This window comes from Gymnoscopelus microlampas, assembly GCF_963454915.1.
Source record: "Gymnoscopelus microlampas genome assembly, chromosome: 1".
Classification (NCBI taxonomy): Eukaryota; Metazoa; Chordata; class Actinopteri; order Myctophiformes; family Myctophidae; genus Gymnoscopelus; species Gymnoscopelus microlampas.
The window spans coordinates 27,664,176-27,683,318 of NC_139962.1; positions in this window are offsets into that span (position 1 = coordinate 27,664,176).

Here is a 19,143-nt window from a genome sequence, read left to right on the forward strand (position 1 = left end):
AGTGCATATCGTCGGTGTCCAGCCGGGACCAGCTAACTCCATTTTCAGTTTTTTTTTTTTTTTTATAAATCGACGCTATTGAACACCCTTCACATCTGTGTAAAAAATCTAAACATTTGAACCAATGAAAAGTATTAAAAAGCGCCTCAGACGAAAACTCCCAACTCCATTGGATCCTCAAACTGTCCGTCAAAAACAAACAACTCCCCCCTCTCCTCTACACAGTGCTACAGCACAGCATTAGCAGTGCGCGGTGCGCAGTGAACGAGGAGGAACAACACGTAAACAGACTCCCCGTAGTATGTTAAAACTATGCAGTGTACCTGTTTATCAAACAGCACTGACGCTAATGTTATGAAAACAAGTAATTATATTTCTAAAATCTATGAAGTGTTTAATGAGGAGAGCATTGTGATAAGAAGAAAGACGTTCATAGCATTTCTGTCGCGCTAGTGTTCTACTACCTCTTAGCAGAAGTTATTGTAATATTTAAAGTCCTGTTTATTGTTGTAGGCCTATATAATAAGTGTCATGAAGCATCAGGGCATTAATTCACACGTTGTTGTGATGCATTGTGAGCTTGGAGATCCATTGTTAGCTTTTGGGAATCTGTACCCTTTTGAAACCTCTCTCAGCAGCGAGTGGAGCTACTGTACACCTAACTCCATTTCAGCTTGATTTCTGCTCGTCTGAAACTTCTAACTCCACTCGCGCTGGGTAAAGTGTTGATTTACCCGCGATTTGGGTAAAGTGTTGATAATATAATGACACATGCAAGTATCTCACAATATATACAGTCACTATACCAACTTTGACGAGGTAGTATTGCTTTGTTTTAAAAATATAAGGTTTTCTTCATTTTCTGAAAAACGTATATCTTGTTTTTTCGTTTCCTGAACAATGAGCGTTTTGGAGTTAGCAGTTTCGGGCTGGACAGCAGAGATATCATATCTTTTAATCACGCTGTCCAGTATCCATGAGCGTTCTGCCAGTTATCATCATATATCCGCTCAAACATGCCCAAATGTCCAATTTAATTTCTGTCTTTTACTGTATACAGCGACAGACATGGCATGGCATAATACCCTATGGATTCACAACATCACGGTAGGCTATTTGAGGATATTTATCAGATGCATGAAGAGATTATTCTTCCTCACATAGGCTGTATTGAGCGTGACAGACTCTGTCCTCCTCACCCTAAACTCTCCAGAATGCTTGAGTGCAGGGATTGTTCTGCATTTTCCATCTGCTAGAGCTGCTTCAAAAATATCTGATCTACAAGCTGATCTACAAGCTGATCTACAACTTGTAGATCAGATATTTTTGGGCAGCAGGGGGGCAGGGTGAAGGTGAAACTGAAAGTGAAAGTGTGAATGCCCTGCGCGGAGAGAGGGAGAGAGAGAGAGAGAGGAAAGAAATTCAAACACTCCATGACCACACGTCTCAACATAGAAGAAGCGGTAATCTTTTATTTTATTTCATAGGGTTAATGAAGGAATAAGTCTTTGAAATGCCACATTTCACTATAAACTGTAATAATCTGCTTTGTTTTCCTTCATAAATGGGCTAAAAGGGTGACTTTGAAAACTGTTTCACTGTGCTATGAGGAGATTATTTTGGATTGTCAATTTCTAATCAGTGCAACAGTGCAACTATTGAAATGTAACTTTGCTTTAAGTGCTCCAGATTAATGTAATTCTGGAGCTGATTCAAGGACCTGCAGTATATCGTAGAAGAGAAGTAAAATACTGTAACCCAGCAATCAACATGAACACCTCTCAGATTAAAAGGATCAAGGAAATTAAATTAAATGAAATAGCATTAGGTCAGTTATAGGATCACAAGGTTGGTTTGTAGCACCATCTGACTTGGCCAGTTTGGTTCTGCACCTGCAGTCATCACGACTGAACATGCTCTGTCTTTAGAAACAGAGCACTTCATTAGACAAGCCTCTAGATAAGGGCCTGTAGGGAAACTGAGCTACCTACCTTTATTCTCCATTCATGTTTTGTTTCCAAACTCATGAAAAATCTCCCCGCTAATTAACTTGTTCTGCCTCTGGCACAACGGAGAGCAGATAATGCCAATTAGAAAGAGAGGGCGGGGTAAGTAAACACTCCACTGAGATCTGAGAGAATAATACAGGATTGATGGAGCAACATTATCATCACAGAAGAGCGAAGGCAGCACGGGCATATAAATATGAAATCTAGTGTTTAGTATGGTGTCTGTGTGGGGTTTTGGTGACATGGATATCCAACACTTTCCCCTAGCCAGTCCCACAGCATTGCGAGCTCATACAACAATGCGAACTGTGTTTCAACAGGACACCATTGTAACTCATTTATTCCTGATGTCCTAAGGGAGCTATAGAGTTGCACATTTCTTATGCACGTTAGCTGTCCCAGCTATCCACTTGCTCAGGTGGGGACGGGGGGGGGGGACTGGGAAAACCACTTTATGTTTGTGTACCCCTTAAGCCATTTGGACCGGGAAAGTATCTGTGCCATTTTACATTTCTTTGGCTATTCAAAAATAGCAGATATAAAAGCTGCCGCACTATGAGCTTGTAGATCTGCTATTTTTTTTAATCATGAATATTTTTGCAAATCTTGGAATATTTATATTTTTTAAGCAAACATTTGTAAAATATTTAGTTCCAGGGACTCCCAGAAGCAAAGAATTGAGTTATAAATGTACAAAAAAAATAAGTTATAATTTTTTTTAATATTTGCACAAATGTTCATGATTTTTTTTCTTTTGCCAAAGAAATCTTAAAATGACACAGATGCGTTCCTGGATTGAATGGGTTAAAGAGCATTTATCTCTGCACTGCCGATGTTATCAAAATGGGCATGCAAGGGAATGGATGAGTTCACAATGAAATGCATGAGATTAGGTAGTGCCAGAGAATTGGCTACAGTTGGCAAACACTGATACTGTGGGAATCCAGGGAAATGCATCATAATCTGCAGTCACCCGTTTAGGAAATCATAATACATTCTGGAATACAGGCTAAAACACAGTGAAATCATATGAATACATTCTGGAACACATGCTCAAACATGGGGAAATCATATGAACACAGTCTGGAACACAGGCTAGAACACAGTTCAACTGATTCTGCTATGAATGCTGTGTCTGTCCTTGCTTTCCTGTCTCTATAAACTACACTGTTACCACCTAATCTTTTCCGTCCCTATTCTGGGGTGAATGCTCGGCGAAAATAGCAGATCTACAAGCTTACAATGTGTCGCAAGCAACACAACACGCTTTGAGCTTGTGTATCTGTAGAGGGGAAAAAGGAGAGAGAAAAAAGAGAGGACCAATTATAGAGCCCTGGGGGCTCTATAATTATCAACTAAAATGATCAACTAAATATATAGGTTTTAAGACTTTTAACTATTTAGTGAAAAATACTAATAGTAATAAAGATTTTGGTGATTAGTAATGACTAGCGCCACTATTGGGCCAAAAATTCCACTTGCGCACAAAATATTACAAATATACTGGTCAGATTGCCATGAAACTTGTTGAGTTCATTCAAGTTCAGGTCTCAAGCCTACAGCCACAGCAAAGTCCTCAGTGGTAATTAAGAGTAAAAAAGGGGTCCATTTTAATAAATATATTTTACTGTGTAAAGCTGAATGTAAATGAATGGGAGTTTGACAGCATCACAGTCTCAACAATCCTTCCTTTGTTGGTCCCACTAGCAACACACAACAACCCAAGCAGAGTCCTGCACGGTCCTGTTTTGGAAAACTGCACCCGCCCGCACCCGCAGTACTTAAAGCTGCATCTGACCGCATCTGATCAGACAGTACTCGGCCCGACCCTCTTCAAATATATTCAGAGACCCCAACGTCAACCGAATATTTTTTTTCATTTTTTATTATTGGCTCACAGTTCAGCTAAAAGAAATGAAAACTAGAAAAAGTGCTCCTCGGAGCACAAGTCTCCGCCAGGTCAGGTAGATTATTGTGGCCTCCTGGTGGCGCTATAATAGGCCAATGTGAAAAGGGTGCAATTTCTTCTTAGGCCTTGCACGACAATCGGACACTGCATTCATGATGTGAGGCATTTTGTTCCAAAAATGTGGTTTGCTAAATTAGACCTGCTGGTGGCGCTATAACAGGCCAATGTGAAAAGGATGGCATTTCGTCCTCGGCCTAGTGGGAATGTGCGTGCAAGATTTCACGGAAATCGCACACTGCGTTCATGATTTGAGGAATTTTGTTCAAAAGGGACCTATCCTGCAAACTTTGGAAGCCAATGTTAGCCAAGTAGGATGGAATATGAAATATCGGACACATCTGTCTTGATCACATGACTATAGAGATACTGTGTACCGATTTGCGTGATTTTTGGACAGAATTTGAAGGAGTAAGCGCAAAAAAATTGTTTTACAAAAATCAGCCTCCTGGTGGCGCTCTAAAAGGCATATGTGAAAAATGCAGGGCAAAGGTTTTTCCTTGGCCTCTAGGGAGTGTGCATGCAAAGTTTCACACAGATCGGTGCAGTTATAGCTAAAAACGTGAATCGGCTCGTTATAGCGCCACCATGAGGCTGATGTGAACGTTTTCAAGTCGCATTTCTTCCTGGGCCAAGTGGGAATCTCTGTGGAAATTTCACGGAAATAGCATGCTGTGTTCATGATTTGAGGCATTTTGTTCAAAATGAACCAATCCTGCAAACTTTGGAAGCCAATTTTAGCCAGTCATGATGGAATATGGAAAATCTGACAGATCTGTGTTGATCACATGGCTGTAGAGATACTGTGTACCGATTCGCATGTTTTTTGGACAAAATCTGTAGGAGTAATAGCAAAAAAAATGTTTTGCTAAAGTTGGCCTCATGGTGGCGCTATGACAGGCTGATCTGAAAAATGTTGGGCAGAGGTTCTGCTGTGGCATCCAGGGAGTGTGTGTGCGCAGTTTCACAGCGACCGGGCCAACGGTGGCGGAGATTAGCTGGTCACAGACAGAAGGACGGACACACACACACACGGACGGACGGACGGACGGACGGACAGACAGACGGACGGACGGAGACAAAAAACATTCAAACTTGCAGTTGAACTACAGGTGACTACAACAGTAGGCTACATTGATACAAACTTTCCGCTGTCTATAAATCTAACCCGAACTTTAATGTGCTTTACTACCACTCACTCTGAGTCTAAACGACTTCTACATTTTAATGCATAACTTGTCAGCAGATGAGGCTGTCAGCTTCTTCACATAATTTAAGGCTACTCTGTTGCATGCAAGATTTCAGTAGCCTGTATGGAAATAGGCTAATGCCTCACATAGCCTAATTATTCACAAATTAGTACAGTATGTAGACTACATTACTCAAATACGTGGGAAGGACTATAGCCTTATTTATGTGGAATGCACTCTTACTCAGTGATCCAGCCCCTCTTGAATTATTGTCTCCACCAGGCTGAAAGGCATGGCCGAGACTATGTTTTGCACCCTGTCTGTCTGTCTGTCTGTCCGTCCGTCCGTCCGTCCGTCCGTCCGTCCTGCTTCCCCTCCGTCTGTGGACAGCATATCTCCGGCACCGTTGGCTTGATCGCAGTGAAACTGTGCACACACACTCCCTGGATGCCAGAGCCGAACCTTTGCCCCATATTTTTCCTGTTATAATGGGCCTGTTATAGCGCCACCAGGAGGCCGCTTTTTGCACAAAAAAAATGTTACAGTACTCCTACAGATTTTGTCCAAACATCACGCAAATCGTTACACAGTATCTCTATAGTCATTAAACGAAACGGGTCTTTCAGATTTCTCATATTCCATCCTTATTGGAAAAAACAAACTCTCTAGTTGGTTGCACGCAAAATATAAAATACACACAAATTCAGCAGGGAATTCTTTTGAGCAAGCACATTGAAAACTATTCTGTTTTTTAAATGAATCACAAGGCTTTTTTAGCCTTCATTCAAAATATCCTGAATCCCTCAAAGAGATGGTAGAAGTGGATGAATGCCAGGAGTCTGGAATAGACTTGATGGGATATTGGCAGAGACAAGGTTTCTCTTCCTCATATTGGTCAAATAAATGTATGTTTACAAAAGACCATAGTAGCAATAAACCAGCTCTGTGTCACTATGTCCTATCATAACATAATTAGCTGAGTGCTGGAGGGAATAGCCAGGTGGAGTTTGCATTCAATGACCATAGTAATTATCTTACAGTAAACACACATGGGACAAATATTGAAAACCTGGCATCAAATTTGCCTCCAATAAATCAAATAAACTGCTGAGAGGGACTGTCCACAATGAGAGGCTGACAGCATACTATTATCTGAAAATAATAAACAGCTACATAAGCAGAAATGAAAGGATGTCTGTGAAAGTTGTAATGAAAAGGCCATGCTCATCTCACGCCTACAGTAGCATCTATCAACTCTTCCACGAAGCTATTAATACACATAAACTCTCAAAGGCAACACGGACACCCACAGTCACATATTGTAGAAAGACATAACGATTCAGGTGCTGTAGTCTCAAGTTTATTCAAGGATTCAAAGCTTTTTTATTTCCTCTGATAATTAATTTAATGGTGACAACAGTACATAGAACTGCTCTGATGTGTTTTTATTCCCACACCACGTCCACAGGGAATAATATCAATGGGTTAATTAAAATGAACCCTTATCTGTTCAATTTCGAGTTAAATGAGTACTCAGCATTTTAATGTGTATAAATTGAACTCAAGATAAACTTAGAATTGCACTGAATGGGGTATAGGAGGAGACCAATGACTTATTCCTGTGTCCTTAAATGATTGTCTGTGATCAAGCAAAAGTAGACGTAGCTTCCATGTGGATCTCTGGCGTTCTACAGTGTCTTGTTCTGGCTGTGTCCCCGCCGGGTATAGGAACTGTACCACCCGCAAACGGAAATCCTACAGCAAGTCGTACGGACGGCCGAACACATGATGGGAGGTGAGCTTTCCTACCTCCAGGAACTGTTCGAGAAATTGTGGGTAGTCGAAGCACACCGTATCATCAAGGACATTCACCACTCAAGCCACAATCCGTTCACACCGCTACAACGACCGCGGCCGGGAAAGGAGCTCTACCGCAGTACCAAGGGCGAGACCACCAGATTTCTGAACATTTTCCACCCAGGTACCATCAGATCTTATCTGAAAACTATTAACATTTCAATATTTCAAAAAGTATAAAATATATGTGAAAGATATTCTGTGATTTAGTTCATTGGTCTACTGGTAGCATGCACAAGACATTTGGAGCTTATCAGTCCAGTAGTTTGCGGGATTAGCCACTGACACACACACACACGCACACACACACGCACGCACACACAGACCCTCTTCTAGACTTCTCGCTCTACAGAAGCAACGCCGCAAACAATAATGTATTTAATGACAAAAATCATAATAAAATCTGCTTGAGTAAAAACTTCCAGTTTAAGATCTGTGACCAGATAATTACCAGATTTGTTGGAAATAAATGAACACTGGCAGGATTATTTCTACACAATAAGATCCTCAGTGTTAACTCTGCTCACAATGTCCAACAAGTGTTCAAGAGTGTCAAAAATGGAACTGTAAACGGTTCATTATTATGCTCTCAGAGTTAATTGTACATTTTACTGAGTATAAGTTGGGCTGAAGATAAACGTATAAGTGCACTGAATGGTAGGAGACCATTAACTTGCATGTCCTTGCCGTCAAGTCTAATTTATACTTAGTAGCGTGCCAGTGTCACATGCCCCAATTATAGCACATTGTATATAACACATTGTATTGTGACTGTGAGTGTGTAGATCCACTATTCTTGACATTTTTAGTGCGTGACACTGGCACGTTACTAAGTATAAATTAAACATTAGCCTAGATAACAGACATCTGCCTTCACCTTCACCTTCTGATGTGAAAAAAAGCAAAGAAAAAAACTGACAAAGACACAATGGCACAGACGCAGGCAGGGAACGGAACCAAAACAGGATCCTTCCAGCAAGTCATTTGGACAACAATCGTTCAACTGATTTAACAGCCTTGACATTTAGGCTACCATACTGTATATCTCCTACTCGCACTGTCGGGTCATTCTCTTTTCTCCCACGGCAGAGCCAGAAGAGATAGACAACAAGGTCCCCTTTCATTTAGCACACAAACATGTCAGTGACACAAACACATTTCTGACATTATTTGATGTGCTCTTTTACTGTAAATCCCTGGTTCAGGCTTTTTGTTTTATAAATTTGAGTGCACGAGCGGTGCTGAGAGTCCTTTTCTCTTAATGCACCATCCATGTCATAATAAGATAATTAATACAGGTTATTATAAAGTTGTATCTCTATATCTCATATTGCTTCAATCTAGTTCCTAATTATGCTAAGGTGTTAAGAGTTAATTATTTTACATTTTCATTTTAAATCCAGGACTTAACCCATTAAGACCTGAGGTCGATTCTTCAAATGCCTTCTAAATCAGTAGTTCTCATCTTTTTCAACTTTTTCGTGCCAAGGACCCCTAAAATGATATGTATTTGGCCGCGGACCTCCATCTGAAAATGTTTTGTGCCAGGGGCCCCCAGAAGAGAAGATTTGTGTTAGAAAAATGAAAGAAATTTCAAACACTTTTTTCAAAAATGTTCAAAAATAGCAGATGTACAAGCTCGCCGCACAAAGTGACGCACTGTGAGCTTGTATATCTGGTATTTTTGAGAACCAATGTGCAAAATCCTAAGAGTTTTCTGAAAAACGTATGTTGCTATACATTTATAGCTAAAATCTAAAATGACACAGATGCTTTCCTGGTTTTAATGGGTTAAATTCACAACTGTAAGCTGTGTGTTTCCGCAGTGCACCATGTATCTCTGTGAGCAATGCCCTCTTATTACTAACTGTCAATATCAACCACTACTACAACCATCCTGATGCGAAGCCCTCGATACAGGCCTTCTGTCTTGGACAAATGGGGCACTAAAAGCAGTCTCAATGGGACAGTGGGTAAGAGGGACAACAAAACAAAACCAGCCATAATGGGAAGAGTTGCTGTAGCTACTAATACACAATGATCCAGAATTTATGCCTCCACTTTGTTTTACAGTAGCCTTGCCATTTGTCATGATTAGCCTGATTTATCAGCTGGATTCCAGTGTGATTTGTAAGCTGCTCTTGGGTTTGTCTCACAGCAATCCATCTGTTATTATCAACAAACAGCCACAGGCAAACGCTACAAAGGAACATGCACTGTAAAATTATGAGTGTTAATTTAACCACTTAACCACTTAACCCCCATATGGGTAACCGGAGTCCCTCAGGGCTCAATACTAGTGTATTTTCTGTTTTCTGTTATTGTGGGGAAAGCTTCCGTTGAAAATAGCCGATCGACAAGCTCACACCGGACGCACAGTGTCGTGTTGTGAGCTTGTCGATCAGCTATTTTAAGCGAAAGCTTACCCCACGATATGGATGCTGGGGTATAAGTATAACAAGTATAAGTGCCTTATACTTGTTGAATAATGAAAATCGCCTTCCTACCAGCTCAAAAGCATTGCATCGCAACATGTTGTGAGTTTGTAGATCAGCAGTTTTTAAAAAAAGTTTTTAACATTTCTAAATGTTCCGATTTTTGGGGAATTTCTTTTTATGCTTCGCATATAATAACATGGGATGCCAGGTTGAAAGTGGTTAACCAATTTTACACTGTCAGAGTTCGATTAACAATAGATTTTACAGTGCAATAATGCGGATGACATTTAAACAAATAACTGAAATTAAATCACAGTGCTTGAATGTGTTCATTACAAACTAAAAGCTCAGGTAAGCCATGTTGCTGAGAGAGGAATTCGTAGGCGTTTTCTCTTCTTCTTTTTTCCCCCCTCAATAGTACTGTGCCGAAAACGAGTGACTTTGGAAATTCTGTCCCCTCTGCTTGAAGAATGTAATCATGCTATACATCTCTGTCACCATACGGTCATACAGTTAAATAACTCTCCTGCCCCCTTTCAATTCGCTCTCATTTTCTGTGCCCCACACATACTCAAACACGCACGCACGCACACACACACACACACACACACACACACACACACACACACACACACACACACACACACACACACACACACACTAATACTGCTATCTAATGGAGAGAGTAGATGTCCTGCAAGGAGGCTGTGAGCTGAATTTCAATTGCTTTTTCCTACTGTCCTGCTTGACAAAGTCAATTCCCTGCTAAAACATGCAGGCAAAACTAGAGTTAGTTGGTGGCCATAAAGACAAAGTCAATTCCCTGCCAAAACATGCAGGCAAAACTAGAGTTAGTTGGTGGCCATAAAGTGTGTGTGTGTGTGTGTGTGTGTGTGTGTGTGTGTGTGTGTGTGTGTGTGTGTGTGTGTGTGTGTGTGTGTGTGTGTGTGTGTGTGTGTGTGTGTGTGTGTGTGTGTGTGTCATCATTGCAGATTTTACTTCAATGAACAGTCTGTTGCAGCCTGCAGGCAGCACCAAAATGAGTTGGATGCAGCAGCAGCAGCAGCAGCAGTAGTAGTACTGCTGCGCACATGTCATGCAGGGATAAAGAGACGTGTGGTAGAAGGGGATGTCATCATGGCATCCCTTCTACCATACGTCTCTTTCCCTGCATGACATGTGTGCAGCACTGCTGCATCCAAACTCATTTTGGTGATGAGTTGGCATGGCATGGCATGGCATTGCCATCATTATGCCACTATAAGCACGCATAACACACACATCCACGCGCGTAGCAGCACGCACAGTCACTTGTACACTTGACTTGACACTGCACAAAAAAACGGACAAGACTGCTTTGGGAATTTCTCAAATGAAACGCTACTCACTTGATGAAGTAGCTGGCCCCCTCGTCCGTGAAGCCTTCCTCCCAGCCTCTGGGTAAATCTGCAACACGAATACAAACATGCTAGAGAAGAACACACACAGACAGGACTGTGGAAAACTGATTCAATGCAATCCAGATACATAATGACCCTGCTGTGCGGCGTACCTGATCTGATCATGTGTCCGGAGTTGACAGGCTCACCAGTGCGAGGATGTAGCCAAGTAGTGGTATGACTTGTATCACTGCAAGAAAGTCAAGACACCTGTTACTCAACGACAAAATTAAGGCAATTTCCACGCCGTACACGCTTTTGCTATGACAAACGTCGTGCAACATAACATCACGAAAACACATTTTAAAACTAAAAACTAAGAAGCTCACTTAATAAAGAAGACCCTGCCGTCTCTACAAACTCCGTACGACCAGTGGTCAGGTAGAGTGTCCCGTGCCGCCATGATCCCGTCTGTAGCCTCAGTGGCTCTACATTCATTGTCCCTCCGAACACTTTCCAGGGAACCCGAACACTGCTTCACCGCTAGGGCTGCATAGTTTTAAAGGGGAAGTAGCCCTGGTCCAGAGCGTTAGCGAGTTCTCTCTGACGCCCTGCCAGCCGCGATGCTCTGCTCCTAGACCGAAACTTCCACTGCCGTGCAAGGTCTCCGTCTTTAGTGAACAAACAAAACTACTTCGCTAATCACCAAAAGAAGGTGGTTTTGTGTTTTTGAAAGTCTATTTTCCAGGTTGGGAAGCCTCTCAGGACCCCACCTTCTCTGTATAACACACTTTTTGGGCAGAAAATAAAATATGTCCGCCAGACGGAAATTATTTTATTTGCTCCACTGCGCCCTCTACAGATCTGGTCAATGGTAATTTATATGGACTAGATCTGTAGAGGGCGCAGTGGAGTAAAACAAAAAAAAATCCGTCTGGCGGACATATTTTATTTTCTGCCCAAAAAGTGTATTATACAGAGAAGGTGGGGTCCTGAGAGCCTTCCCACCCAGGAGAATAGACTTTCAACAACACAAACCATTATTTGTTTCGGTGAGTAGCGAAGTAGTTTTGTTTATTGTTGCTAAAGACGCAGACCTCGCACGGCAGTGGAATTTCTGGTCTACGAGCAGAGCAGCGCGGCTGGCAGGGCGTTAGAGAGAACTCGCTAACGCTCTGAGTCTGGACCAGGGCTAAAGGGGAAGCAAGAGCAAACTTCGACACAGCGTTTTTTCCCTCACTATCATCAGCCGACGAAAACGGCACAATCCTCAGTGTGTCATTCGTTCCCAGGCAGCAACACACATTAGGTTGTTACACTGCTTCAAACTAGCTCTCTGACATCTATCTATCTATCTACTACAGCTCCTCAACATCTCCAGCCCCAGTGCGGCAAATACGGGGTGTAGCCTATAGCCCTGCAGGAATGCATTGAATTAAAGCACTGTTCCTTGAAGCTTAACGCATTCCAGGGACAATGGTCGTGTGACATGGATACATCAGACACTTGATAACATTGTACGAGATCCCTGATTCCTCCTGAGAAATGTATCTAACCCTTGGCATTAAGTTGCTGCACCACCATGTTGCTTTTGAGAAAACAATAGGACTTTGTTTCATGATTTTGTCATTTAAAATTTGAGCTGTCATACAGTAGGAAACTGAAATGTGATTATAGACTAAGTAAGTGAAAGGAAAAAGACATCTGAGGGCATTTTGAACAGCAAGAAGAAAAGCAAAATATGAGTCTCAGTTGAGCACAGGAAGCATGAATGGACAAATCCTTGAACAAATGAAATAATAACCATTGGGATAAGCTACAGTTTGATGCATCTGTGTCTAAGTATAGGCCTATTATAGCGTTTATTGAACTGATGGGCTTCACATCACTGCAGTCAAGACCTTGAGGACAGAGTGCCTTCCCAACCATGACACATTACAATAATGCTTACACTGCATCAAACAGCTGACCTGCCCAAATTTGTGATGCTGCCCATAAATTTTGCTTGACGGTGTAAGGCAGGCAAAGCACAAAGTCACAGTGCCATGAGTAGCTGTATCACTCTAAATTACACAAAAGACAGGCACCAAGCTTTTGGTTTGATTTCCTGGTTTCCATCCCATACATCATTGTTGCTGATGCAGCATATTACGAGCAGTTTGTTCCTGAAAATTAGACATTAAGAGAGAATTCCATCTTTGCAAATACCAGTGTTGTGCAGTACTGTGTACTATGGGCAACTATGGGTGTTATCATGTAGCCTATTAGTGTTTTATATAAAGTATTTTTGGTAGAACAAATGATATCCCAACAAACTTATCAGACCCAGAATACATCTCCTGAGTGATAAAAGTATTTGGTGGGGTATACAAAAGTTTTACACCAGAGCAAAGAGCATTAAACAACATTATAAATATTTTTTTGTTAAGCTCTTTTGAGCATATTTTATATTATTAGTGTCTCCGCAACTCACTACATTTGGGACCAAATTAATTTTAATTTATAATAAATATTCACGGTCATCCTCTATGATTTATTGATTCTTGTGCGACCTCAAACTTATTGAGGCAGACAAAACTTTGAGTGGACATATCTCACCTGACTCCTCTGTTTGATATGTCTCTGCATGTCCCCCATAGTTTATGAAGCACTGTTCTGATCAGAGCAAATAGTTACACATGGAGACAATTTCACCAGGTCATGGTGAGTGATCCAATTGAATGTGCAACTCCAAGGACAAATATTGAATAACACATCCCATGACTTTAAATTATCCAAACAACCAGATTAAAACATTATCACATGGGTTGACAACTTGACATCAATCAGTGCACAAATATCTAGGTTGGGTATTATTAGATTAAATCACACACATGCACGCACACACATGCATGTATGCACACATGCATGCGTGCGCACACACACACACACACACACACACACACACACACACACACACACACACACTCTCTCTCTCTCTCTCTCTCTCTCTCTCTCTCTCCCTCTCCCTCTCACTCACACACACACACACACACACACACACACACACACACACACACACACACACACACACACACACACACACACACACACACACACACACACACACACACACAATAAATGAACCAGAGTGTGCAGTGTAATCATCTGAGATTCTGTCTATTAATTGTTATTTGACCTTGCTTCACAATTTATTATCATCCCCTGCACCCCTCACCCATCCACGTCCTCACATTCACTTGCACACACATGCACACAATTGATGCGCAGTCCAGTGCAGCTATGCAGCATGGTCTGTGCTGCTGCTGATTCCTGCCTCTCTCCACTCCGCCAGAGGCTCACAATGCAGCAAGGTGACTCAATGTTATCGTTGTTTCCTTAGAGAGCCTGCTCCCGTTGAATCACGGCTTATGGAAGAGGGGCTCTGCAGAAAATGTAATAAATAACTCCATTTCATTCTCTTCAATCACTTCTTAACACTTAGGGATGGGTTATGCATTTTGATGTTGAGGAACAATAACCAGCATCCGAGCAAACAGGCAGGTGCCTACACAGAAAATCGATAACATCTTGGTTGTGAGTGACACATTCTCTCAAACTATCCCTTCACCTCAGAGAAGTCAGATATTGTGACTGTCGGGCAGAAACCTTGTATCTCCATTTTTGTATGTTTTTTGTAAATGAATGCCAGACTTCATCCTACAAGTGTGCTTGTAGCCAATCTACAAGCTCTGTAGATCTGCTAGTATTTCTGCTATATTTGAGCAATTCTAAAAGAGAAAGTGGTCTTTCTGTGGGTATATTTAACCAAGGAAATATATTAACATGAGCTTGTGACTAAATAATAACTACATTGGAACTGAAAAGTAACAGTTTTGGACATACAATGTTTCCACCCGAGCGACAATATATAGTGTGTACTGAATCCAAATGTCTCCTAGGCCCTGCATTATTGGGTAACTTTTGGAGCGATATTCTTCTCTCTTTTACTAGATTACATGGAGCAGCAGTGTTTCTTTCATCATATTCATTCTGAGACAAAGATTAATTGCTTTTCAAAACACTGAACTATTAAACTCTTAACAGAAACAACAGTGCTATTTGGTCATATTAAATATGCAATTTTGTCTGAATGCTTCGCTGTCTGTACCAGTCCAAATTCATTTAATGGAGCATTATTGACAGGCTCATACATTTATGAGCCAAATGTTTTCATGTCACCCAAGAAACTAACTTCTGGCTTCTATTTGATCTTATCTGGCCCAAGCAGATGCTTAAGACCCCTTGGGCAGTATAGGGGGCACTTGATTCAAATAATTAATATTAATGTATATTCTTGATAGTTTTTACTGATTATCCTTTGAAAAGCAGAAAATAATCTGTACACCTGTCAAAAGCTGGTGCAGATATGAACAGCACTCATGCTTATCCTTTTGACATTTCTGCTTTATTCTGAAAGGAGAATGTAGAGAGACAGGAAAAAAAGGGCAGAGTGACAAGTAATACAGGATTGCCAAGCCAGAATTGAACCATGGGCAGCGGCGGACTGGCCATTTGGCGTACCGGGCAAATGCCCGGTGGGCCGCTGGGCCAGTGGGCCACTGGGCCAGAAAAAAAAAAAAAAGAATTTTTTTTTTTTTTTTTTTTTTTTTTGAAAAATATATTTTTAAAAATGTTTTAGGGTTATTACGGTCATATCCGAGTCGCGCGGCCCAATTATTAGTTACGTTAATGTTTGGGCTGGGATGCTTTCCAGCAGGCGCCTCAGTGCGGCCGCAGAGTTCATGTGCAGGGCTGGGCTGGCTCCGTGAAACCCCCCCCCCCCCCCCCCCGTTGACAAAATGGGGGGGTGGGGGGGGGGGGGGGGGGGGGTGGTGGGGGCCGGTCCGGACCAAAATGCCAGGGCTGAATTTTGGTCCCAGTCCGGCCCTGACCATGGGGATGCTGTGGTTATGGGGTCAAGGCACTAAGGCACTATACTCTTACAAATAAGTAAAATTGTTTATTTTCAAAGTGCTTATAGAGAGGAAAGGAAGGACACAAACAATACAAGGTGATAGACAGCATATGAGTGATATCACTAAATGTGGGATGGTCAATATCTGCCCCCCTTCTCCTCCTCCTCCATATATCTCTCTCTTATGTAAAAAGCAGTAAACAGTTACTGACATTATTCCGTTTTTATTCTGCAACAGATATAAGGCCAAGTCTGGCTTCAAGAGTCAGTAAGATCAAGGATGTGTTGAGAGGTGTGTATAGTAGTAGCTGTAAGTACAGCCTCATGGCTTTATCCAAGATCTCCCCAAGAGCCCAGTGAGCAGGGTTGGGGTGAGAGGTGGACATGGGCCCATTAATCAGAGACTGCTGCCTTCTGGCTGGATTCAAACTATTCGATGGAGTAGCAGCTTGAGAGGGAGAGCAGCCAACAGTCCTTCCTTTCAGTTTGTCAGTGATGCTTTACAAGGAAATGAGGAAAGAGCGAAACACGTGCCAGGATCAAACTCATGCAGTCACTGTACACTAATGACTCCCTTGCTATGGCAGATATGTCAATATATATACGTGTACTGTACATGCTAATCTTGCCATCGTTACTTTCCACTTCCTGATTCTACAAAATCTATGCATATAATGCACATTCATTGAGGTTCAAAATAATCCTTCCTCTTTCCGTAAATATATTATTAAAGTACATATATCACAATAAATTGAATAATAAACAAATAAATAAATAAACTAACTAACTAACTAACTAACTAACTAACTAACTAACTAAATAAGTAAGTAAGCAAAGGGTGAGCCATACTTCTTTTTGTTCAAATAAGTGTGATAAGTGTTATACAGCATATTCTGGTAGCAATCATAGAGTGTTTGTTCAGTAACAGTTGTCTCCCCATCTCTCCAGCTATTCAGTGAACAAAAAATTCATGTCAGGAAACAAATTGTATCCGATCAGGAGAACTCATACAGGATACAGGATAAACATGTGAAACTGGAATGATTAAACATAAGAACAAGAATAAGCAGTTAGCATAACTGCAACATTGAAGTTGAGAGATTTTACTTAACAGCTGGAGAGATGGGGAGACCACTGTTACTGAACAATCACTCCATAGCAATGATCAAACAAATGAACAAATATGTCAGCATCAGCACACACACACTAATGTATATTTGTTTAAATCATTCAAAAGCATTACATGCTGACAGTGACATCTTGTGGTGGACTGCTGTCTACTCCAACATGCCAGTGTAATATTGCTATTGCTATTGTATTATTACTTCAATAATCCATTACAAAGAAGTGTAAAGCTTTCAGAATAAAGTCCAACAATATCCCATACACTCCTTCTAATAACACCTTCAGATGATACATTCTGGCATCATACAACCACCCACTTACAATTACCTCCCTTACTCTTCACATTTGGCCAACATAACATTAGAGAGAAGTGACTTGATTTGGACAGTAAGCTGTCTTGTGGGTAACAGCAGGCAGCTACACATGAACATACATTGTAATGAACTCAAATATCAGTGAAAGTTCCTCCTCTGCAAACAGTAAGGTACATTAAACGTTGGCATTAAAGGGTTGGGTCAGATTACAAAGTCAGAATACAAATTACAAGGCAATTTTTAAAAATGATCATAATCCTTTAGATAACAAAAAAATATCTAATCTTAATACTTTTGAATTACTTTTGGATTAAAGTTGAATCAATCACTGAAAATGTTGTACCTTAAACAAAAGAAATTGATGTAGTCACAAGAAAATCATGAATTCAAAACCAAATCTTATAATATACAAATGGAAAACCAGGAAGGTGTGCTAACAGTGAGGCCTGGCATGTTGATACACCTGCTTTCCGAGTTGGAAAGCTGTGGTAGATGGAATAGAATTGGCACATGAGATGTGGAATAAGTGTTCCCCTTCCCCAATAAGTGCGCTGTGGGACATTATGAGTGAAAGAAAACCAGTGCTCCCTTGTCTCGCGTGTGTGTGTGTGTGTGTGTGTGTGTGTGTGTGTGTGTGTGTGTGTGTGTGTGTGTGTGTGTGTGTGTGTGTGTGTGTGTGTGTGTGTGTGTGTGAGCTCAATATTCTTGTTCGATAGAATAGAATACATACTGTAGTAGGTTTGTTCAGTAACAGGGGTCTTCCCATCTCTTTAGTAAACAGAATTTTCAGGTCGAGATAGCCAACCAATTGTCTCCAATAAGGAGATAGAACCCCACAAAGATCATTATCAGCTTACTTACATTTGTATATTGTTTAACTTCCAATTTCAATTGTTTATCCTGCATCCTCCTAGCTGTATGAGTTCTTTCTCCTGATTGGATAAAATTGGTATCCCGGCCTGAATCAGCCTATCACACAAAAATGTGACGCCTCCCTGTAGTAAATAGGCTACGAGGACCCCCTGTGGAAGACCCATACTCTAGTAATGATTGCGATCAGAATATAGAGCTATTTAGCACTTATTTTAAAAACAACAAATTGCATTACTGTATATGATAGCATTATACATTAACTGATCTTAGGGCATTACAAAAGTCATAAAGGAGAGCACGGTGAAAACTAATAATGAAAAATAACAGATAGTCACTGGTACCTAATTAAATGCAGTTGGCTTGCTATTTGATAGATCAAAAACACAGCCTACCATTTGACATACAGCAGCACATCACCTTTTCTCAGTGGTGTTAAGTAACTAAGTACATTTACTCAAGTACTGTATACTTAAGTATATGTTTGAGGCATTTTTTACTTTACTGGAGTATTTCCATTTTTCAGCACTTTTACTTCTATTCCACTACATCTCAGAGGCAAATATCATACTTTTACTCCACTACAATTTGTTGAAAACTAGTTACTTTACAGATTTTAATTATTATTGATTGATTTGTTTATATTTGAAAATAGCCACACAACTCACAATGTGTTGCATTGCAATGCACTGTGAGCTTGTGTAGAGCTGAGCTGCTATTTTCTGAAGATTTATTTTGTATACAATTTATACTTTTGAAAACTTGTGAAATTGGACACAATTTCTCACAAATTATCGATAATGAGTACTTTCTACTTTTGGTACTTTAAGTACATTTTGATACCAATTCTTTTGTATTTTCACTCTAGTAAATTTTGAATTCCTGACTTTTACTTGTAACAGAGTATTTGCGTTCGGAAATACAGCACTGACTGAGCGCACTGGCCAATACAAACTAATAGGCGAGTGCGCTCCGGTGCGCTATTTCCGAACGCACAGTATTGATACTTTTACTTAAGTAAAACATTTTTGTACTTTT